The sequence below is a fragment of the Arvicola amphibius genome, chromosome 3 (genome assembly GCF_903992535.2).
Source record: "Arvicola amphibius chromosome 3, mArvAmp1.2, whole genome shotgun sequence".
In the NCBI taxonomy this organism is placed as follows: Eukaryota; Metazoa; Chordata; class Mammalia; order Rodentia; family Cricetidae; genus Arvicola; species Arvicola amphibius.
The window spans coordinates 129,851,791-129,876,604 of NC_052049.1; positions in this window are offsets into that span (position 1 = coordinate 129,851,791).

Sequence of the window (24,814 nt, forward strand, 5' to 3'; positions counted from 1 at the left end):
CCAGGGCACTCCTCCTCTACTGTCTTAGCTGTCAACTGCTGTGACCGAATGCAAATGCAGTGGAAAGGATTTGTCTAGATTACAAGTCAGGATCACAGTCCATAACTGAGGGATTCTAAGACAGGATGCAAGGCAGGAACTCAAGGCAGGAACCTAAATCAGAGACCACAGAGAATGGTGTTTACTGATTTGCTTCTCTTGGCTTCCTTAGCCTTCTTTCTTATAGAATCCAGGATCACCTGCCCTGGGGCCCTACCATGTGGGTTGGGCCCTCCAACATCAATCACCAATTAAGAAAATGTCCTACAGACTTGTCCATAGGCCGTTTTTTTTCCAAAGGTCTCTCTTTCCAGGCGACCCTGGCTTGTGTCAAGGTGACAAAAAACTAACCAGCAGTTCACCTCCTTCCAAAACTCATCTTCTGAATCAGGTGCCTGCTCCTCACCTTCTCAGCTAGGCTTGAGTCCCCAGGAGAGACTATCCTGCTCTCCAGCTCACTCGCTAGCAAAGGTAGATTTTTATCTTTGACTCTGGGGAAGTAATACATTCATCTTCAGAGTCCACTGTTAGCGACGCTAGTTAGTCCATCAGCCTTTCCCTCAAAGACAGGTACTGTTGGAATGTGCACCCTAGATGATTTTTTTTTTTTAGCATCAGCAGATTTACAGAACTAATGTGGGCTTGCTTGGGCAGTAGTGCTAGCGGGTGTTTGAGTGTGTGCAGGCTTTGGAATAACAACCGGGATAATACCTACTGTTCCCTCCCTGCCGGATGCAGAAGGCTCTCAGCTGAGGTGGCTAGTCCCTTGTAAAGGTTTGGGGGTGCCTCTAGTGTGCTGTAAGTGTAACCCTGGGTGTGGATCTGGTGTGACCCTGTGTGCCCTGTATCCACCGTCTCTGTGCAGGGATCTCTTGGATGCCTTTGTTTGTAAAACTCAACAAAACCAAACATCTTTGTGAGCCGCCCCAGCCTGCCTTGGAGCACTTGACTAGGAAGGATCTGGAAAGCCTTGGGAGGCAGGTTCCCCCCACATACCCAGAGGTAAATTCTAGGAGGATGAAGGCTGCAGAGGACTCAGGGAGACAGCTGGCTGGTGGCCAATTTGCCTTGTAAAAAGAATCCCTGGTGCCTGTGGAGCCAAGATGAAACAATTCTTTGGAATTAACCAAGCTAATTTTGACGAGCAAACATTTTGCTACAATGAAAGTTTTTATTGTAGCATATAAAAGTCAAAACAACACCCAGTCCCCTTGGGGGAGTCAGGCGGCAGGAAGAAGAAAAGCAGGCTAGCGCCCAGGCTCTAACTAATCATTATGAAATCAAAAGTGCTCAGATCCACCAAATTAAATGCACCTAAAAATACCCCAAGCGGAGCCTGAAGAGGACCCCGGAACCTGAAAGAATCCGTAGCTCTCCAGCAGAGCCCATTGTGTTCCAGGAAAGAAGGGCAGAGAGAAAGCTTCTGAGACATTATGTCCTTAGGAGCTGTTGCCTGGCTCTCATCAGAACCTAGACTGCAAGCTGTTAGGGCTCTAACGTGGAAGCTTCCAGACAAGCAAACTATCTCAGCGATGCCAAACATTTCTTAAGCCAGCGTCAAAGGCCCAACCCCATCAAGAACACAGGCATGTCAGGTGGTAGTGGCACATGCCTTTATGCAGGTGGATCTCTGTGAGTTCCAGGCTAGCCTGGTCTACAGAGTGAGTCCCAGGTCAGCCAGGGCTGGCACACAAAGAAACTCTGTCTTGAAAAAGAAAAAACAAAAACAAAAACACAGGCATCTGCCACCACAGTATCACGCCATCACACCTACGGTCACAGCAAATATCTGGGAAAGGGGTGGAGTCCCAGCACCGCTGCTGGACAGAGCTACAGATGGGGAGCCCCAGAGTTCTGCCTTGGATTCAGGCTTACCATGGGATCCAGAGGAACTCTCAGCAATCCCTTGGTGCCCTCTTCTGAAGGAGCAGTGTGTGCCCAGTGAGGCCATGTGGCCAGGGAAGACCAGTCAAATTGGAGGATCATTTGGAAAGTAGGCTGAAGGCGCTGTGAAGGTGATTCCATTTGAGGATGGCCCGAGGCTCCTCAGCTGTCATCCCTTGACTGCGCTCAGGTCCCAGGCCCTGTGAATGAGTGGCCACCTACACTCAGAAGAAATACTCAGCTCTTCTCAATCTGAGAGACCTTAGGCCATGCTGTTTAACTCCTCTGAGTCTCAGTTTTCTCATGCATACAAGGAGGGATCACTTTAAGGTTGTAGCAGAGGGTGTCCCTTGCAGGAAGCTTGTGAGAGGGGCCTTTAAGGACATGTCCCAGGGGTAGAGCACTGGCATAGCATGTACAGGACCCTGGGTTTGAGTCTTTCCTCAGGAAGGAGGGTACGCGGCGAAGGAAAACAAAGGGAAGTGATGGGAAGTGAAGGGGAAGGGAGTGGAGGGAAGGAAAGAAAAAGAGCAGAGGCAGGGAATGGTGGTACTCAGCTCTCGGGAAATGGAGGCAGAAGGGTCAGAAATTCAAGGCCATCTTTGGCTACATAGTGGGTTTGAAGCTAGCCTATCTCAAGAATAACAATGAAGAAGAAAAGGAAGGAGGAGGAAAAAGAAAAAAAAACAGGCAAATGTAAGTTGATCCAGCTCAAGCCAGGCATGGTGGAACACACCTGTATGGATTAGGGTGGAGGCAGAAGGATTACTGCTGCAAATGCAGTCTGGACTGCACAGTGCGTTAGAGGCTAGCCTGGGCTATGAACTTTGATCCTGTCTCAAAAGAGGAAGTAGAGAAGGACAGAGGAAGGAAGGAAGGAAGGAAGGAAGGAAGGAAGGAAGGAAGGAAGGAAGGAAAGAAGGAAGGAAGGACGTTTTTGAAGCCTTCAAGGATTCTTGCACAAGCACCTTCCCCTCCCCCTCAGTAACTGCTGGGCAAGTGTGAGCTGTTGGTTCTACCCTCTCCTGCTCATCATCCTTCTGGCTTTCCAGATGAGCTCTCGGTGGTAAGGGGATTTCTCTGTGGTTCTCCAGCCAGTGCAAGGCAGAGTTAGAGCCTAAGTCTGCTGACTCTGCCCTGCCCTCTTCTCGGAGTGTGCTCCATCCAGCCTAGAGAGAGGCAGGGAGGATGCTGGGAGAGAGCATGTGTGCAGCTTGCAGGAGAACCTCAGCAAAGCTGTAAGTAACAATAACAGCTGCTTGCTTTAACATTTGTAATTTTAATCCTTAGCTGACTCCACAAGGCAACCGTTCTTCTCTCCATTTTACATGTGCCAGCGTCGTGTTCAGGGAGGCTTAGGAGATTCGCGACATCCGTTGAACTGATCTCAGATCTGTCAGGCTCCAGAGCCTGGGTTCTTCCCATGGGCCGAGATGTCGTGAGTTAAACTGTCCTTGAACTTACAGCTCTTCTGGGTCCAGAACTGGTTATTTCTAGGTTCCCTTGGACTCTTAACAGTGACCCAAGTCCTGTGGTCCAGAAGGTCTCAGGGCAGCCAGCTGCACCCTCCCTTTGAAGGGTCTGCTTTAGCATGGCCTAGCTCACGTCTCTTCCTGCTGCTGAGTCATGCTGACTCCCCATGGTGAGGATAAACTGAGCAGCACAGGGGAAGGCCCGGAGTGTACCATGGAAACCAAGATTATTGGTCACTGGCTTTCTGACTCAGAAGGCCGGGTAGAATAGAGGGGACAATAAGGCCCAGCAGATCAGTGAAGGTGATGTGCTGGAGAATTCCTTGACTCATGCAAGGAAGGTGATGATCTTTTGCTTGGGTGCTTCATTCCTGGGCACACACTTCAGCTTCTCTGTGGAGGAGTCTGGGCAGGTATGGCCTGCCACTCACCCCATGGGGAAACCAGGGCTTACCAGTGCTCACGATCACATGGCTTCCAAGGGCTCTTGGGAGGGAGTTCTACCTCTTCATGTAAGTGCATCCTGTATGCATAATGTTCCTGGAGGGGAAGGCTTGGCAGGGCTCAGTGGCTGGAAGCAGCCGTGTTCCTTCCTGTTTCTGCTGCAAACCAGGCCAAAGCCGGCTGGACCTAGACTTTTGCAGTAGGTAAGGAAACAAAGAATTCATGTTAACCAGTCATGAACATGACAGTCTCTGCACCCCTTTTTCAGTCTTAGATCTTGAGGTGTAGACAGACACAGGACTGTGGAGGCTAGGTCTGATTTGGACTTCTGAACGTTTTGTAAGTCATTCACCCTCTTGCCCTTCTCTCTAAAGTGAGGGGACTGGGCTGTCAAGATGGCTCAGTGGGTAACAGTACTTGCCATCAAGGCCAATGACCTGGGACCCACAAAATAGAAAGAGAAATCAACTCCTACAAATTGTCCTCTGACCTTGACATGCATGCCTGCCTCCCCATCAATCAATATCAATCAATCAATCAATCAATCAATCAATGTAATTAAAAAAGTAAGGACTAAGATCTGCAACCCTTGTTAACCCTGCTGTACGCCATGCTCCTAGCTTCTTTCACGTGTGCAGTGGCACACAGGGAGATGAAGAAACACATAGACAGCATTTCCTGTGTCCCGTGTGCTCCAAACTTACCACAGGATGGATATTCCAGAACTGATCTCAGTGTTTGCCAACTCTGGCTTCACACTGGAGCTTCTGGGAGTTTTAAAAGTCCCTATGCGGGCTGGTGAGATGGCTCAGTGGTTAAGAGCACTGACTGCTCCTCCAGAGGACCTGGGTTCAATTCCCAGCATCCACATGGCAGCTCACAGCTGTCTGTAACTCCAGTACAAGAGAATCTGACATCGTTATACCAATGCGCATAAAATAAAGTTAAATAAAGTTTTAAAAAATAAATAAATAAATAAAAGTCCCTATGCTTGGCCACATCCCAGGCCCACCAATGTAGCTCTAGCCATCAGTATTGGTGAACAACTCCAGAAGACTCTAGCAGGTAGCAAAGGCCAATGCTCCCATTTCATTTCTCTATCCACCCAAGAGCCCTAACAGTGAGTTACAGAGGCAGCAGAATCCAGGGGTCCAGCCACAGCTGGCCTCTCTCCAACTTGCCCAATAATAATAATCCCTTTGGTCCTAATATTCCCTCATAAAGAGCAGGGTTGTGCCACGGTGAGTTAAAACTCTTCCATTACTTTGGGGAGAGCTGAGCAAAATGATCCCTTCCATTCAGACACTGGGCGGGGGGAAATGTCTCAGACCCTTCAGAAGAAAGCTACTCACAGGGCTATGTGTGGGATCTCTCGGGGGTACAAGCAGTAGGCTAGCCTGGAAGTCAGAAGACCAGGAAAAGCCTCAGGTCTGGCCTTGAGTGGGTGGGACCTCTTGCCTGTAACCTCTCAGCTCACCTAGTTTCCCATGTGAAACACATGTGGTTGGTCTGGGGCAAAGTTTCACAGGGGCTAAGGTGTGGTGTGAGAGAATAGCTTCATGGCTGGTCTCATTTCCGTGCATGTTGTCAGCATTTTGCTCATCCTCCGTGGCCTCCCTGGCTGGCTGTGCTTGGACAGCTGAGCTGCCAGGAGGCAAAGCATGAAGGAACAGCCTTGTGCTTGCTCACTGGGGGCAGGCAGAGCCAAGGGCATCGAGTGGATGACACTAAACCCCTCCATGCTGCTGGTCAACCCATCTATTAAGCAGTCACAGTAACTAAAGTCCCATCTGTCATCACAGGGATGCCCTTCAGGCCAGGACTTCAGTGAGTCATGGAGAGTGGTGCGGGAGATGGGGAGGAAATGGCATGGTTGTGTGCATTTTTTTCACACATTACTGTACCCAACCTCAGACTCAGGATCATCTTTGCAAGCTAACGGAGCAGAATGTCCACTGGAGAAAATGAGTTAAATCTGCCCCGGGCACCTGGCAATCACTGGAAGCTGGGTGAGAGCTAGAAGTTTGGGCTCTTCAGTTCATGCCCCCGTCCCCATGGCAGCCCTCCTTCCCATGCAACCCAGCCATCCATGCTACAGGCAGCCTCTGGCTCAGCCCAGTAAGAGCTAGTTATATGGTCTCTAAGGTACCAACCTGGCTCCTGGCCTGCTGCTCCCTGCCCCTCCCAGCTGCCTGGGGTGTTTGAGAACATCTGAAGTCAATAGGCTTCAACAAGATGGTTCAAAGGGAGATGGAGATCAAAGGCAGAGGAGGTCAAAGGAGCCATAGTTAGATCACCCTGGGATTAAAGTGGGGAGCTGCTCTCCCTCAGGCAGAAGCCTCCAGGAGGCCTGCCTGGTGCCTCCAGAGCAGCTCTGGCTTGGAATCCCAGCCTGGGTCGGCTAGTGCTGGGGCAGAGGGAGGGGCATAAATTGACGGTGTCAGAGGAGGAGCTAGGTCAGGGGTGGGGTGGGTGGGGGATGGGAGTGAGGAACAGGGAAAGAACAGGCCTGCCACCACATAAAAACCAAAAAGCCAAAGACAGAACCACAGATGCTAAGTGGGCCAGTGTTTCATAGAAAAGAGTAACAAAGAGGAGGAAGAGAAAGGCAAGGAGGAGGTAGGGAGGAGGGGCAAGGGGAGAGGGGAGGAATACAGTAGTCCCAAAGCTAGCCACAGGGGTCTCCAGCTGGTAGCCAGGGTGCCTTCCCTCACTTCCTGGCAGAGGTTGTTAACACCCCTCCAAACAGCCTGGAGGATATCTGAGAAGTTGGGTTTTCATTCTGCAGCCTTTAAGTGATAGAAGCCCCATCATTTCTCCAAAGCTCGAGAAAGGCAGGCCCCTCTTAGCCTACAGTGGCTGAGGTTTCAGAGTTTTCTCTGGTTGGCCAGCTAACTATCTTAGCCTATGTGAACAGTGCCTGAAAGGCCGGCACCAGGTTCCCCTTCCTTCTCCAAGAAGCCCAGGGGTTTTAGCCCTCAGGGATCTCTCCAGGATGCTGTCACGACAGTGACTGAGTATATGTGTCTGAAAATTCAGGTAAATAAACACCCTGCTCCTCTCTCCTTCCATCCTAGGCCTTCTGGCATATACATGGAAGGCTCTCATTGGGTCCTGGAACATACTGCTTGGATTTGTTGTTGTTGTTGTTGTTGTTGTTTTTATGACAGGGTTTCTCTGTGTTGCTTTGGAGCCTGTCCTAGAACCAACTTTTGTAGACCAGGCTGGCCTTGAACTCACAAAGATCCGCTTGAGTCTGCTTCCCTAGTTCTGGGATTAAGGTATACGCCTCCACCACCCAGCTTGCTTGGAATCTTATAAGGCTTGTTACCTTAGTGAGCCTCCCGGCTTGGCCTGTAGTCTGGAAAGCAGGGAACAGAATAAGGAAGGGAACAAGCAAGCCACTCAGGCCTGACCCGAGTCAGCCCCACCCAACCCCAGCCCTTATTCTGGAGTCTCCCCAGGGTCCCAGCTGAGCAGCAGGGTGCACATTGCACCTTACTAACCTGGCCTGGGTCTGAGAACCCCAACCTGGCCCCATCTGCTCTCTCACTTCTCCTTCTTGGTGGCTTGGCATCTGCTGAGCACCCCACATCCTTGTCCTCACCTCAGCCAGGCACACCCTCTTCCTTTCCCCCAAGACTTCCTGCTGGACTGGTCCTCTGAGCCAAAATAAGACCCTTGGTCTCTTCCAGTGGGTGAGGGAATGCGAGCCCCTTCCTCCAGCCCAGAGGGTCAAGGACTGTCCCAATGGTTCCATCCTCAACACACTGCCCCCTAGGCTGGAGCAGATAAAAAGGGTCAGGCAAGGGACAGCAGCTCTGCCAGCTTCCAGCCACAATGCTGTCCCCATTGGCTGCAATTGCAGAAGCAGAAATGAATGATGGGTAAGAGCATCTCTAAGCGCAGCAACGGACAGTGTCTAGGCTGACTGAGGAGCTCAGGTGCTCTCTCAGGGCCTAGAGACTTAACTGTGGGTCACATAACCAGTGGGTGGTGAAGAGTCACAGCAATGGCTCCTGAGTACCCTGTTCAGCAAGGCAGGGTGCTGGTGGCTGTGCTGTGTAGTCTCGGGTGAATGCCATCCCATGTCTGAGCCTCAGGCTCCCCTTGAAGAAAACGAGGATGTGGACTCTTTGGGTTCGTCACCTCACTTTTGTAACCAACCACCCTTGCAGGAATTGAAGATTCTGAAGAAACTCAGGAGCTGCCTCTTTCCACCGTCAGACTGGACCTGACAACGGAACTCAAGACACTGGGATTTCCCTGGGACTCTCATGCTGGGAGAAGAGAAAGGTTGGGTCCTGGGTGCCAGAAAGGGAGAACTTCTTTCCCAGAAAGTGACCTCCCAGAATTCTCATGGCTTGTCAGACCACCTTGCAGGAGAGAATAGGACCAAGACAATGGCAGGGCCGCACCTAGGCACCAACTGCTTAGCTCTGTACCCCGAACCTCCTGTCAGGATCCTGAAGACAGACATGGAACACCCCTTTGTTCCTCTTCTTAAGTGAATAAATCTCCGTTTTCTGCTTCTCACCATTGCTTGCCTGTCTGGATTATTGTGGACCAGTGGTCAAGCCTAGCCTAGAAGGGCTGCCAGAACCCAGGCTCGACCCTACCAACTCTGGCAATGTTTCCTGTGCTGGTACTCACAAATTCCGTGGGAAGCACGCCGCCATCCCTTGTGGGGACTTGGGTAGGATAATGAGTCAGCCCTAACTGGAGACAGGACTCCATCTGGGGCTGTCTTGGCGTACTTTCCATCACTGTCATAGACACTATGATCCAAAGCATCTTACATACACTGGACCACAGTCCTTGGAGGGAAGACAAGCTAGGAACCTGGAGCAGGAGCTGATGCAGAGACCACTTCCTGGCTGGCTCGCTATGGCTTACTCAGGCTGACATCTTACACACTCAAAGACCACCTGCCCCTGGGTGGCACCACTCACAGTGACTTCAACTTTCCCACATCAAACATTAATGAGATATTGTACCACAGATTTACCTACAGACCAATCTGAAGAAGGGAATTTCTCAATTGAGATTCTCTCTCCCCAGGTATATCTAGTTTTGCGTCAAGTTAAAAACAAAATGAAACAAAACAAAAATCCAACTAGCACAGGCACAAATCCTATGATGTGGTGGGCATGAGTAGCGGGTCACTTGGGTTTCAGAAGCCAGGGTCCAAGGGACGGGCCTTGGCCAAAGTCTGTTGAGGAGGCTGGGGGTGTCTGGGGCATCTGGCTATGTGAATTAATCAGGAGCACAGGAGGGTTGGATGGGAGAGAAAGGGAGACGGCAAGAGTTTGAGGTGTGGTTGGCAGCCTGCAAAGACGCTGCCCGCCAGGAGCAGAGAAAGCAACGACTTTCTAGCAATTTCCTTTTGGAGCCCTCTCTTCTAAGTGAGCGTCTTTTAATTTATTAAGGGAGAGATTTTAAATCATCCTCCCTCTTTCTGCCCACCTCTGTCCTCCACTGCTGAGATTTCCCGGGACTATAAATTTTGTTTTAATGACAGTTTAGAAAATGAGCAAATCTTTGCTGACACTTTTATCACCTCCAGAATACTTTTAATAAGAGGTTTCAGTAGACTGCATTCCTGGAGGGGGAGGGGAGAGGCCAGCCTGAAGTTCTAGTGACCTAGGAAGACTGCTCTCCTTGTCCAGTCCCAGTTCAACAGCCCGATGCCACCCACACATGCCCTCCTCACTTCCGAGGGAGTCCCCACTAAGGGCCCCAGTTGCCCCAGTGCCAGTCCCAGCCTGTTAACCCACTCAGTTGGTAGCCTTGGGCAGATCCATCTCTCCCCATGTCCTTCTACCTCATCTGTAAAAATCTTGCCTATATGCAAGAGATAATTAGTGCATACCTATTAATAATGATTACACATAATTAGCCACTGACATTCAGTACCACACCTAGTTCTCAGACCGGCAAATCAGGCCCTTGAACATTTCTCGAGCTGAGAGCAGAGCCAGCCCGGCTGGGCTAGAAAGCATGGGGCCAGGCACCCTATCAATGACTGCCTGGCAGAGCAAGTTGCAGATGGCTCTGTGTGCTCTCTAATCAGGTGTCAGGAAGCTAGCAGGACTCTGCAGTGTCTACAGCAAGCTGCTGCCTTTCAAAGCTCTCAGCGAAGCTAGGGAAGTAAAACACACTGGCCCCAGGGAGGCCAGGAGGAAAGCTGGGCTGCAGCAGCACGGGCCCCTGAGGATAGCAGCAGCCACTGATGCCTGGACTGGAGACTGATTGGAGAGAGTGGTGGGACTTGTCACCACTTAGGGGCTGAGAAGAGCAAAGCCTGGGAGGGACAGGACATTTAAAGGGACAGCCACAGAAGCTGAGAGCCAGCTAGATAGAAGGCAAGTGAGCATCAAGGTTTCAGAAGGTGCGGTTTCAGGGCTATAAGAATGGCAGCCCCAGGAGGTGTGGGTCGGTCAGTGGTAACCTGTAAAATGGCTATTTTAAAATACAGCACAGGGATAGACCAATGTCATTTTCTTTAAGAAGCACACGTTTGTTAGGTATGGCAGTGCACATGTGTAATAATTGGAGCAGGGAGGGTAAAGCGGAAGGATAGAGATCCCAAGCTAGCCTGGGCTACAAAGCAGGATCCTGACTCAAAAAGCCAAGTGCCAGAGATGTAGCTCAGTGGTAGAGCGCCCAGCATGCACAATGTCTGGGATTTAGTCCATCCCCAGTGCTGTGAAAATGGTCAGACATATTGTTGAGGACTTTGGGGAGGGGGCTGGGGTCACCCACTGGCTGACCCACACCTCCTGGGTTTGTCATTCTTGTGGTAGCCCCCAAAGAAAGAGGACTGTATGTTTGCTAAGGCAATCTCTGTGCTCGGAGCTCCTGACATTTACTGAACTCCTAGTGTGTGCACACCATGTTTGATGCTTTACGGCACTAGTGCATTTAAAGAGGTCAGTGGGGGCATGGCTGTGGGTGACGGTTAGCCTGTCTCTTATCTTTCTTGGAGGGAGTTTTTAGAGCCATGGATGAAAGTGAACACCAGGTGTGATGGTTCACACTTGTAATCCCAGCACTGGGGAGGTAGAGACAGGTGGAGCCTTGGAGTTTGTGGGTCAGCTAGCCCATCCTCCCTGGTGAGCTCAAGGCCAGTGAGAGACAGTGTCTCAAAACATCACGGCACCTGAGAAATGGCAGCTGATGGTGTCCTCTGACCTCCGCATGCCCGTGCACATACATGCATATGCAACCCTTGTGTATGTGCCTGTGCACACATACATGAATATTCATGCACACACATACATGCGCATAAGTAGAGGCCCAGAGAGGCTGATGATCTCTGCTAGGACCCTACTGAAGCAGCCTCCATTCAAGGTTTGAATACAGTAACTTTGCTTCAGGGCCCACAAACTCCAGTCCTCAGAGAGCTGAGTCTTTTCTATCTTTGATCCAGCAGGGGAAGGAACATCAGGTGATCCTGGCCCAGAAGAAGAGCCAGGATCAGAGAACAGCGCTACAGAGCAAGGCTGGTTCACTTGGGGAGAGGTTGCTTTTCACTGCGTTTCCCTCAGTATGTCCAGAAAGGCCTGGGCACTGGAGTGAGAACTCAGGATCGAGGAGGGTTAGTGTTGCTACACCATGTCTGCAGGTCATAAACAAATGGCTGCCCTACTGAAGTCTAGTGTCACTGAGGATTTCAATCTCAGAAGGCCAGGGCTTCCCACACTCAGCTCCCGGCCCAGATTCGGCCCTCATTCTATAATTGGTAGCTATTATTGTTATTATGGCTATAACTATAGATCATTAATTTACAGTTTAAAAATGCTTCACCTATTTCATTTTGCACTGTTCTTTTATTGGAAAATTAAATTTTTATGGGAATTCTCCTAATTGGCTAAATTCGGTGTTATCCCTGCTTCTTGCAGGCTGGCTACACCTGTAAGCAGCGCCAGGCAGGACTTCTCTCTGGCGGTGTCCTCCAAGGCCTCTTGTCCTTGTCTTTGTCATGATGATGTTATGCTAGGCTCTGTCCTGTTGGGCTCTGCAGAATCCATCTTCTATTCTGACAACACCCCCATGGACAGTGTGATTAGAGGGCCTGCCAGAAGTCACCACACTGGGTTTCAGAGCTGGGTTTGTCTGTCACTAAGGTCCATGACCCAGATGGCAGATCTGGAGTATAGGGGACAATCTGCAATGGAGATTGTGAACAGAAAGAGTAACCAGCTAATGGATATCCACAGAACAACAGGGTCTCATGATGCTTCCCCACCCAGTATTAGTGAACCTGGAAGAAGTGTCAGCCAGAGGGATAGATGGCACCTGTGCCCATCAAGTGTCCCCTCCATGGAGATCCTATGCACTGTCTCCTTGGCTCCTGTTGTTGACTTCTTTGCTCTGTGTCCTGCTAAGGGACCAGATGCACAGCAGGGAAGGGAGTCACAGTAGTCCCTTGCTCCTGCTCAGGCTCTAGGGTTTGCAGAGCCCTTTCCCATTCACTTTGTGAGTGATTCAGGGGTAGTATCCTTTGTGCACTGGAACACATGCTTGAGGAGCACCTTTCTTAGATCCAGATCTCTGTGGACCTTGAACAAGTCACTTTGCTCCTCTGATACCATTTTCTTTAGCCTAGAATTGGGGAGGATGCTTTCTACACAGGTGTTGTATAAGGGTTTCCTGGTACCAGGCATCTGTACACACACTTGGTTATAGGCAACATTAAATCCCATAAAACCCATGAATGAACAGAAAACACCAACACATAACAATGCTTTCATAAATCAATGTTAAGCATGTCTACACCTAAAGTAGCTAATAGAATCTCTATTAAGCCAAATTCCTTGCATTCTATTTGGTTTTATTGGGTACCTAAGCTCGGATTTGCCCAAGGTGGGCTCAGCCAGAGACCAGCCTGTCTGCTCAGCACTCCATCCAAAGCACATGAACGTGCCGCCGTGTAGCGGATTCTCAATGTGTCTTTGCTGTTGAATCTATGATCTCGTTTGATGTTCAGGCTTTACAACTGCCTTTGAAGTAAATGGCATTATCATCCCTACCTACAGATGAGGAACAGAAGGGTTGAAGCGGAGAGACGAGCAGAGCCATAGGGCTAATGCTTGATGTGATTAGAGATCAGATTTGGGTTCCTGGCTCACCACTCTACTGTAAGCCCGAACTGTCCTTCTAGGGACCCACCTTTCCCTGGACAGATGGTCAGAAGCTGCATCCTAAGCTTGAAGCTCTGAGCATACTTTCTCCAATAAGCAGATTGGAGGCAGTAGTCTGGGGCTGGGCTTTGAGTCTCTGGGGAGCAGACAAGAACGGGGCAATAATTACACAAGATGGGTAGATGACTAAGGATCACAGAAAGAACTGTGCCCACCATAACCATATCCCTAGGTGGCAAGAGCAAATAGGTAACAGCGTGCAATTTCTGTACCCCTACTACAGGAAGGAGCCCAGTTAACGTGTGCGTGCGCGTGCGCGTGCGTGCGTGTGTGTGTGTGTGTGTGTGTGTGTGTGTGTGTGTGTGTATGTGTGTGACCCCATGTACCTATGTTTTAGAAGGAAGTGAACGTAGCTCTGGCAAGCTGTCAGGAGAGCATGAGAGCTGCTGCTGCTTCTCTGTGGAACAGAGAGGGAGCCTGGAGGCTTTGCAGAGAGGAGCCCAGTCGCAGCTTTCAAGGCCTGCTCTGGGCATACAGCTTTCCTCGTGGAGTGATGGGGTGGTGGTGAGCTTTCTTCAGGGCTCCAACAAGTCTCCTGAGAACAGAGGCCATTAATTCAGCTTCAGCTGCCCTGAGCACCTCGCAGGCCCCACACCGACTCATCTACTCCCCATGGGTAGCCAGGTCTGGAATTCCGAAGTTCCCAAATAACCTGGCATGAGCTCTAACTGCCCATACCCACATCCTCCTAGACTTTGAGACTGTCTCCCTGGGATACCCATTTGAATTCACTACAAATGCCCATGGATCAAAGAGGTGCAGTGTATTTTGAGGAGCAATGGCAAGAAAAAAGTCTGTGTGTTCAATACGGTGGTGATTATTTTCCCCCAGATATTTCCAACCCACAGTTGGCTAATCGAAATTCATTGACCCAGAGAGCTGTTGGGACCTGTTATTCTTTCTAGGCCACAGGGGGCTGAGAGCTCCTGTTGAAAGTCACCTGCCTCATGAGAAAAGAATTTCAACTCTAGACCCGGTGACTCTGAGTCCAGTGCTTGGGCAACTTCCTTTCATCTGGATATCGTCGGGAGGAAACCATGCTGTTGACTTCTGCCCCGCAACAGGCCCTCCTGGATGCTGCACCAGAAGGCCTTGGTGATGCCTAGGGAAAAAGCAGGAATGGGTTGGAGCTCTTTGAACAGGGGTCTCACTCCATGGAGGAAAGGCATGAAGGAGGCTGAGGGTTGTTTTCAGTCCTCGGGTCTGGGTCATTGTGTCTTCACTTCTGATGCTTGCCAAGGAGGCAGACACATAGGGGACCCACATACGCACATGTTCAAGGCTCAGTGGACAAGTCTGGGAGTGTAAGCAAACCTTGAAATGATTTGTTTCAGGTCACTTGAAGAAGAGCAGCGAGGCGCTCCAGAGACCCTGCCGGCTGCCCACCTCCTTCCTCCGCATCTAAGCTGAATGAGCACAGACGCTGGCTGGAGCCGATTTCCCAGGGCCAGCCTTTGCTCTGCCTGTGAAGCACTGTGCAGTTGAGAGCTATGGACTAACCTCTCTTGTCTCCTAGGCGCGCCCCAAGGCCAAGATCACCACGGTCCCCACTTTCATAGACTTGTGCCCATCCGTGAGGCCTCAACACTCTGTAGCTGTGGTTATTGCTCTCCAGAGCCCAGCTCTGATGTCCTGAATCCCCCAACACTTGGCATAGCAGGCTCTGATATAAACCACCTGGCGGCTGTGCTGAGTCTTTATGCTGCGGACTGTGTATGCAGCAACACATGAGTTCATGACAGGGTGTGAACATTCTAGAGCATGCCAGAGTGGCACAAAAGAGGACCATGCCCACTTCCCCCATTTCTGAGTCCTAGGAGACTGCAGTCCTGGAACTCTTCCTGGCCAGGAGTTTGGCAAAGGCATTATGGCCCTGAGCTCTTTCTTTCAACCTTTTTCAAGTGCTGAAAGTACACACACATGGCTGTCATTGTTCAGACAGAAAGAGTTGGGGCTAAACGGCTTGCTCTGGGCACTACAGCTGGGAGAGATAAGATCAGAGGCTGCTCCCAGCCTCTGGAGATCTGCAGCTGCCTTTCCTGCTGTCAGGCCTCCGAGGCCAGGGAGCCTGTGTCTGGTCCTCCACACCAAGCACACTCCAGGCCCCAAGTCTTTGCCTGTTCAAGCTCTTGTGGGTGAATGAAAACCCACACTAGAGGGAGATGGGGTATTCTTTGCTTGAGTGGTCAAGCAACGGCCTAAAGAGAATTGAAGAAAGAACTCAAAGGTACCAACAAATGAGCCCCGCACCCCACCATCTGTACCCAGACCCAGCCTGGTCGATGTGGGTCTGTTTCTGTCTGTTGAAGGCACCACAGAGAGCCTGAGAACGAGTAGTCTGATGAGGGTCCTACCTCACACAGTACCTTCCTTGATGCTGCCTGCAGGTTTGGTGAAGCTGCATGGATCCTGATGGGGCCAGGAGACCAGGACAGTTGGGGGTTCTATTTCAAGAAATCTTGTTGCCAGTGGACTCTGGAGAAATGGGCTCCTCCCCACTTCATGAGGACAGCTGGGTGCCCAGGAGAGACCTTCCAAAGTCCCTGCCAGAGCCCCTGTCCAGAGTCATCACTCTGCCAACTCCAGGGAGAATGACCCCTGGGATCAAGCCACAGCTAACCGACGCCCCCACCCCCCTTGCTCCTCTATAGAGAAGACACCCAGCAAACAGGCTTCCCTTCTGCGGAGAAAGCAGCCCTATGAGGGGGCCTCCCCGGGGGACACAGAAAGTGTGTACTTTCTCCAGCCTACCTACCATCTGGGGACATGGAGGTGGTGGGAACAAGGTGACATTTCAGAGATTTTTGGTTTAGCATAGAAAAGCCAATGCTGTTGTTAGCTGGACTTATAAATCCTGCACCTCACTGTTCCCCGAGTCTGCTTTTCCTGCCTGGTGTCACCTGTTGTCACCAGCCCCACAAGCACATTTATCCAGTGGTTGCTGCCCACCCTCGGAATTTCATTACTGGGACACAGCAGTCACCTCGGGCCATTTGCCTAATAAGCCCTGCCCTCTCTCTCCAGCTGATTAGCAAATGGTGGACCCTCTGAAGACCCTTGGCCACCTCTGAGAGAAACCCCTGAATGGGCCCTGAGCTAGAATAGTCTTTCTTTCCTTTGCCGCCCACCCAATGCCTTTCCCTTTCTTTCCCCATGAAAAATGATCCTGTGATTCCATTAAGTTCCCTAGCAATGGAGAACATTCTGGAGAAATTGATTGTGACTCTGTTAATGACTGCTGGGTCAGGTGTTTATGTAGCAGGAGACAGTATAAACGGTCCTGTTTGCAGTCCCCAGGAGGGCAGAGGAGAACGGAGGTTAGGTGATGAACGGCAGACCTGAGGAGGATGAAGTGGTTTCCGCGGGCCCTGAGGGTGGAGCTTGTTAGTACAGTCACCCTGCGCATTTGTTTCTTGGGAAGGAAGTCTCCACCCCCAGTAGAGCCTGCAAGGACTGTGACCATTCTCCTCCTTCCTTTGAAGTCTTACTCTTGGGTGACAGGGTCTCAACCTCACTTCCTGCCTCTGCCCTACCCTCCTATCACCAGCAGACAGAGCAGAATGCCCAGTAAAGAGGTCAAAGACTGACTTTGCTTTCTGTGTCAAAGACATCCTGCCACGTGTCTGGGGTGCAAGTTTTCCATCTCCATAGGGTGAGCCTTGGCACACTTCCTGTCTCCCTTGGCAGCTATAGGCTGACCCCTTGCATTTTTTGTCCATGCTTGCCCAGGATTGTCCCCTTTGTTCTTTTTCTGCCCTTAGACCTCAAGAGAACAGCACAGGGCACAGGACAGGGTGAGCCCTACTCAGCCCAGGTGGTAATGATTGCTCAGCTCCAACCAGCCAGCAGAGATGGAGAAGGACCGGGGCTAGTCATGTGACGCAATCCTCCCCCAAAGTGAAAAGGCCTGCTGGGGTTTCTGGGGAAATGTGTCTTGACAAGAAGGGACTCTGGCTGGCGGCCCTGAGCATTGCTGGGTGAGTATGTGATGTCTGGAGCTGTAGCAGTCATCTTCCCGGTATGAAGATCGTTAGCTGGGGAGTGAGGATGGCAGAGGGGAACAGCCGAAGGTCACTGACAGCATCCTGAACCAGCCGAGGCAGAATCCTCTGGCCCATCATTCCTCTGGCCTGGCCTGGTCTGTATGAGGACTGGTGGACTTGGTGAACTGTTCTGTTACACACAGTGCCTCTGTGACCCCATGCAGTGAGGGGGTCTCTGGAAGGGAGGCCGTGAGCGCTGGAGAGCTTATTATAGGGTCCTCCCTTAGCCTACACAGTGTCCCCCCTTCCCCCCGTTAGAGTGTAGATCGACAGGTAACGGGCCGACAGCACAAGAGAAGTGTGGGTGAAGCAGGGGCTGCAGTCGTGATTTGAGTCTCCAGAGGGGGAAGAGGTGAGCCGCACCCTAAGGGGTGTGAAGCCTGCCTAGTGACTAGTCAGCTGTCAAATCAAACAGGTGTTCTAAACGGCCATCTCAAGCTGCCCTTAAACTTGCTATGTAGCTGAAGATGACCTTGAACTCCTGATCTGTCTGCCTCCACCTCCAAAGTTCTGAGCGCGCAGGCATATGTTTTATAGAGTGCTGGAGATGAAGCCGAGAGGCCTGATGACTCAGCTGGGGCCTCCATTGGAGCAGTCCTTGCCTTCCAGGACAAGCAACTCACTGCTGGGTGCCCCATCTGCTCAAAGGCCCTGCTCAAGGCAGAGTAGGCTCTGACAATGCTCCGGGGCCTCAAGAGAGAAGACTAGGGGCTCAGGTGGGGTCTAAAGCATACTCCAGTAGGGTTGACCTCAAGGGCGGGTCAGGCAGATATGATAGGAATGAGAGCTATTGTGCCGTACCCAGAAAGGCTTGTTCACGAGTATCTGAGAGATATCCTCTGCTGATGCTCAGAAACACTTGAGGAACCTCCTCCAGGGCTATGGTTGGACGCTAAGCAGAGAGTGCTAAACCAAATTACCGCTCCTGAGCCTAGAGCACATGGTCTGGAGGCCACTCCAGAAGGAAAGTCAACATTCTCCCAAGTCACTCCCCTCTTCTTCCCAGCTTCTGGCTGGCAGGGAAGGAGTGTTGTTTCCAACACAAAGTGGCCGGCTGAGAGGGACCAGGGAGAGCCTGGCCACCTGGGAACTTTCCGCAGAACTGATTTTTATACAAGGATTAGAAACAGTCATGATATTTTTCTTAATTGATTCTTCTAATTGCAAATCAATACAGCTAATTTGCCCCGTGGTTGGGTTTGCTTAGCTGTGAAGCAATTGGGGACCCGGCAGGATTGTCTGAGGAGGTGGGCTTGAGAGCTGTCAAAGCTTCCCGTGAGGGGATGAGATCGACCGCTGGGCGAGGCAGCTGCTTCCTTTTCTTTTTCTATCACCTGCCACTTGAGGAAGTCAGGTGAGCAGGGAACATGGAAACAAAAGAAAACCAGAAAGCTTAGCGGCTGGCAAGTGCTTGGTTTCCAGCTGGCCCCGGGACACAAGTCACACAAGGTTCTACCCAGCAGCCCTTTCCTCCAGGTTTCTCTCCGGAGCAGCGATGTGGTCCAGAAATGCATCTCATCTGGTGCATCACTGGTATTTCCTGTGTACCTACTGTGTGCAGAACTCCAGAGAGCCCTTGAGATTCAATGGTGACGAGCCGCATGTGACGCCAAGCCCCTGAGAGCCAGTGGTGTTCAGTGAAGGAATCAAATGGGAGTTGGCTGCCAATAGCAAAATCCACTCAGCTGTTCGCTCAGACACGGGTTAATCGCGAGGCCCTTAGTCGCTGTTAGAGTCGTTAGGCGACTGATCTGGGGAAGTGGGCTACACATCAGAAATGTCCTCCGTGGGGCAGTTGCTGTGCTTGGCTGCCAAGCAGGAGCCTCCAGCTTGCCTTCCCTGGTTCTCAGCCTAGTTCTGAATTCAAGTGCCAGGTTAGGCCTGGGTTGGCAGAACCCAGTGGGAGTCCCAGAGGTATGGGAGCCTGTGCTTGCCTGTGTCATTGCCCAGGAGGAGGTCGGAGGAGATAGCAGGAAGTCGGAGAGTGGCAGAGTCTTGGATGCCATTGATGCCACTGGTGATGCCACTTGCAGAGCTGGTGTTCCACAAGAAGAGCCTCCCAGAGAACACAGAAGGAATTGAGAGACCAAGGGGGACTATAGCTGTCAGAGTGGGTGGTGAGTCCCTCACTCTGATGCTAATGGACTCCGGGTCCAAAGGTAACGTCCTACCTGCACTATGTCTCCTGTGCCCCTTCCCTTCTTGTCTCCCACTGGAAAAATGGCCAGCACCGTGGCATCCTGGGGCCTTCCCTCTAGTCTCAAGACTCATGCCCAATAAATGGTCACATTTGTTCTCATAAAGAAGCACAGACATTTTATGGTAGTGAAAATAATTCACGAACCCCGTCCCAACAGTCTGGCTCATCCACCAGCCCCAAGCTCAGGGAGGCAGCTATGCGCTGCTCAGAGAACCACCCAGCCTCATGGCTCTGACCACTGCTCAGTCTTCCATGCCTTGTTCTAGCAGCCGGAGAAGACGAAAAGACAAAGCCTCTGTGAGGTGAGGACTATGAGAACAGATGGGAGGGGTAGTGGAGAAAGCGCATCCAAGGAGGAGACTCACTCCAGACACGCACCAGTGCAAAGGCCCTGAGGCAGAAGTTCGCCTGGAATGTCTGAGGAGCAGCGTGGCTGGACCACAGCATGAAGAATGGAGCGGTGGGGTGTGCGGTAGAGGAGCCACAGACCCCAGATCCAGGAAGTAGATGCCTTATATTTTCGGACCTGGGGAGTCTCAAGCAGGAACCTCAGAGCAAACTGCCAATTGCAGAGTAGGGAGGCCCACAATGATGGCTGTTTAAAGCCACCCGGGACATGGCTATTGCTCATCTTGAAGTCATAGCAAGCTGACGCCTGGAGAATGGATGCTTCCTGAAGGGGACATATGCCCTACCTAAGGATGAGCTGGTGCATCTCAGTGAACAGAAGGCTGCTAGAATGGGTATCTTGGGGGCAGGGAGGAGAGCTGCTCTCTACTGCTTGAGGCCACGGCCACAGCTCGAGGCTGGATCCGGTACCTGTAGGTCAGCCATGGTTCTGGCCTTTTACAAGTGGTGTATCAGGGGTAGCCGGGACCCAGGTGAGCAGACCCATCACAGGTTGCTGGGCATAGGGTGTGGCTTTGAAATGGCAAGGCATGGTGACTCTGTCCTCTCTGTTGCCATGAGCTGCCTCACCTTGAGCAGTTCACTCTACCTCCCTCTGTGGACCTCTGCTTCTCAGTCTGCAGCAGAGTGATAATAAAACCTCTTTCATCTAAGGATTAGATCAGATTATATGCAACAACATCCATGAAAGACTTAACACCAGGCTTGACCCTCAGCAGGCACAGTGGAGGTTTGTTGACTGAGCAAACAGACAAATTGTTTGGAGGAGGGGCCACTGACAGCACCAGAGACAAAAGAGCCTTTCATGTGGTGTCCTCTTAAAGTTAGCAAGGTCTCCAAAACTGAGAGGGGGAGGGAGAGAGAGGAACAAAGAGAGAGGGGGGAGAGGGAGAGGGAAAGAGAGGGAGAGAGAGAGGGAGAGAAAGAGGGAGGGAGGGAGAGAGAGAGGAAAGTGACTGGGGATATAGCTCAGTTGGTAGAGTGCTTGCCCAGTATGCCTGAAGTCCTGGACTCGATTCCCAGCAATGCATAAACCAGGAACATGCCTGTGCTCCCAGCACTTAGCAGACAGAGGCAGGAAGATCAGTTCAATCTCTACATAGTGAGTTTAAGACCAGTGTGGGATATATAAGATCCTGTCTCAGAGAGGGAGGAGGGAGGGAGGGAGAGAGAGAGAGAGAGAGAGAGAGAGAGAGAGAGAGAGAGAGAGAGAGAGAGAGAGAGAGAGAGGGAGAGGGAGAGAGAGACAGAGAGAGAGGTAGATACAAAGAGAAAGAGAAAAAAGAAGAAACAAAACAAAAATAATGGGGCCATTGGGAGCTGTGGGAACTAGATTATTGCTTTATTGCTAGAAACTTCCGTAATGACTGTCCCTAGATGAGAAGGAAAAGCAGGTCGAAATGGGCCTGGCACTGATAACAGGAGGCAGGCCAACCAACAGTTGGCTCTCATATTATTCCTGGGCGATCTGGCGTGCGGTGCAGCATTTAATCTAAAGCAAGTGTTTAGTGGGTTGATAAGCAGAGGCATGCCCCTCCTGCCCTCCCACAACTCAAGCCCCCAAAGAGCAATTATCCTGGAGAGAAGAAGAAAGGAATGTACAGAAACAAATCCACGATCCTAGAATGTGGAGCGAGCACTTGATTTCCTGGGATGGCCTTCCAAGGCTCAAACTGAGACTGTGGGCATGTCAGCAGGTGGCCAGGGTTGGCTGAGCCTCTGCAAAGGCTTTCCTCCACACTGGGGGTAGAGAGTATTCTAGTCTTTTACTAACCATTGTTCCTGAGCTCAGCTCCGCTGGTACTGTGGTGTGTGTGTATGTGTGTGTGTGTGTGTAAGTGCACATGAGCAAGCCTCAGTGCATGTGCAAAGGTCAGAACATAACCTGCAGGAGTCTGTTTTCTCCTACTATGTGGGTCCCAGGGATTGAACTCAGGTGCTCAGGCATGGAGGCACTAAGCCATCTCACCAGCTCCCACCTTGTTTTTTGAGACAGTCTTTCACTGGCCTGGAGCTAACAAAATCAGCTGAGGTAGCTGGCCAGCAGCCCCAAGATCCCTCTTGTCTCAGACTCCCCAGTGCTTCCACTAGCAGATTTTTTTCACATGGGTGCTAAGTGTCACACTTAGGTCTTCACACTTGTGTGGCAAGCACTGTATGTGCCCACTTATCTGTCCAGCTACTCTTTGCCTGTTTCTTTGCAGTTCTCCAAAGGGCTGATACAGAGTGGGCTCGTGGGTTCTGCCAAGGTTCCCAGACCTTGCTGGGCAAACCGTGGGTTTGGATTGTGAGGTGTGGTTTATGTATCTACTTCCAGCTAGTCAGAGACAGTTCTGAGAGGCCACCTGTAGGGTGGAATTTCACATGAACAAGTGGCAGCGGGCTCACTGGAGCACTGTCACCAGATGATCAGGGTCTTCTGTATCATGTCTCTGTTAGCTTCTTAGGCTAGAGGCTGAGCCTGGTGACGGTTCACGGCTCACATCCATGGCGTCCAGCCTTGCTGTAAGAGGGGGAAAGACCTTCTTCATCCTCATCCAGCTAGGATATCCTGGGAAAGGGCTCTGAGTCACACTCGTTATGGCCAAGTGAGGGGATAGCTTTAGAACCTCACAGATGGGTTCACAATGGAGGGAGGGCAGCGCCAAAGAGAAGTGAGCGCTTCTGCCAAAATGTAGGGCATGTTGAGTCAATAATACAGCAGTCCATGGAGACATAGAAAGTGGAAGTAGGTTTCAATTTACTTATTATATTATTATTATTATTATTATTATTATTATTGTTATTGAGTGTGAATGTGAGCATATGTCACATGTGTGTAGAATAGGGGCTCAGGTCCTCTGGAGTTGGAGTTACAGTTGACTGTGAGATGCCCAGCATGGGTGCTGGGAACTGAACTTAGGTCCTTTAGAAGAGTAGTAAGTGCTTGTAACCACTGATCCATCTCTCTAGCTTCAAAGTAAGGTTTCTTCAGTTATTTCTACTTGCTCCTTAAAGCAGAACAGGGTCAAAATACTCTTGACTTTTTTTTTACTTTAGAGACAAGGTCTTACCATGAAGCTTACTATGTAGATCAGGCAGGCCTTGAACTCACAGAGATCAACCTGGAGTGCTGGAACTAAAGGCGTGCACAATCGTTCCCTGTTGGATGGAATACTTCCATAAGCAGGCGTTCATATCAGCAGACATGTAACAAACTTCGGTCTTGTGCACAGGTCCTCTGAAGTGGATCCGATTACGTCGAAGGGAAATGTTCTATTTTTACATCTGAATTAAGATTTTTTTTTTTATTTGGACTTACTGGGGATGAAACTTCTTGTGACAATGAATCTTGGTGGCTTGCATAAACAGCGGTCATCATAACTCAGGAGTAACCACTGGGGACAGTGCAATAGGCTTACTGTGGCCACTGTACCTGTTGCTTTAGACACCATTTCTTTTTTTTAATATATTTTTTTATGGTTTATTTAATGTGCATTGGTGTGAAGGTGTCAGATCCCCTGCAACTGGATCTTCAGACAGTTGTGAGCTGCCATGTGGGTGCTGGGAATTGAACCCGGGTCCTTTAAGAGCAGTCAGTGCTCTTAACCACTGAGCCATTTAGACACCATTTCAAGGGAGTTTTTATACTAATGGTAATGGGACTTGGGAAAGAGAGAGAGAGAAAGAGAGAGAGAGAGAGAGAGAGAGAGAGAGAGAGAGAGAGAGAGAGAGAAAGTGACTCAAATCCATGAGCCTATGAGGGGCATTTTTAGTCAAACCACTATACCCAACCTCCCTTGCAGCTAGGTAAGACAAAGTAACTGTGGTGTGTGTGTGTGTGTGTGTGTGTGTGTGTGTGTGTGTGTAACAGTGTTTTGTGTAATGTCAAGAAGGTTGGAAGATGGTGACTTTCCCTTTCTCTTGTCTCTGTTTTCTGCTGTCTGGAATGCAGATGTGCTGGCTGGTGCTTCAGCCATCATCCTTAACCATAAGATAAGTTTGTGGGTAGAGGCCTTAACATACCTGGAAGTCACCCTTTACACCAAGAAGAGTTGTGAAAAAACCAGAAACTTGACACAACTCATAGGCTGTTCAGTTATCTTGCCACAGATTCATGACACCAGCAGAAAACAGGAGACTCCTGGGTCAAAAGCTCAGACCTTCCCACTCGTGGTACACAGGCGGCAGGATGCTCTAGCTCATGCCGGTTTGCATCAGTCTTTCTTGCCCTCTCATCTATGGGGCATGGGTAGAAGCTAAACACAGAAGGTTGGGTCCCTGGCATAGAAACCCAGAGCTTGGAAACTCCAAAGCCTTTATGATGGGAGGCTCTGCTAATGTGACCCTCCCACTACTGCCCTAGCAAAATGTTAGAATTGCACTGGACAGCAAACATGTCTGCTTTCGACCTAGTAATTCTCATTTTTGTGATATTTTAGCAAAGAATGTGGTTACTTTTTGCCCTTGTACTTAAAATCTGCCTGAGGCTAAATGGAAGAGTTTTGAATTAATGGCATTGGTAGAGGAGATTTTAAAGACAGTCTAGTTTTGACTCTGTTGTGTGGTTCTATTAGTGGTCTTTCTTATGCAGATCTACAATGAAAAGGAGCAAGTCAGTAAGCAGCACCCCACCAAGGCCTCTGCATCAGCTTTTGCCTCCAGCTTGTTTGTGATTCTGTCTTGACTTCTTTCAGACTATGGATGTGGAAGCATAAGCCAAATAAGCCCTTTCCTCTCTAGCTTGCTTTTGGTTATGGTGTTTCATCATAGCAATAGTTACCCAAACTAAGACAGATATTGGTACCAGGAATGGGGTATGAACCCACTCAGACATGTAACCCTCCACCACATGTTTTCCTGTATAAGCATTGCCTTGGTCATGGTGTCTCTTTATAGCAACAGAACAGTGACTAAGATGCTGGGAAATGTAGTCTTTCAGCTGCACACCATGCTGCCCCAGGCAGGACTCTGAAGGCAGTAAAGAAGGGAGTATGGCTATGTTGGGTGGCAGTTCCCAGTCATTGTCCAAATCCCAGTCCCAGTCTCCTAGCTTACCACCCCTGGTCTTGGAGTAGGGGCAAGAAAGAGTTCCTGAAGCTGGGAACATGCCACATGAACTACAAAATCTCTGAAGGT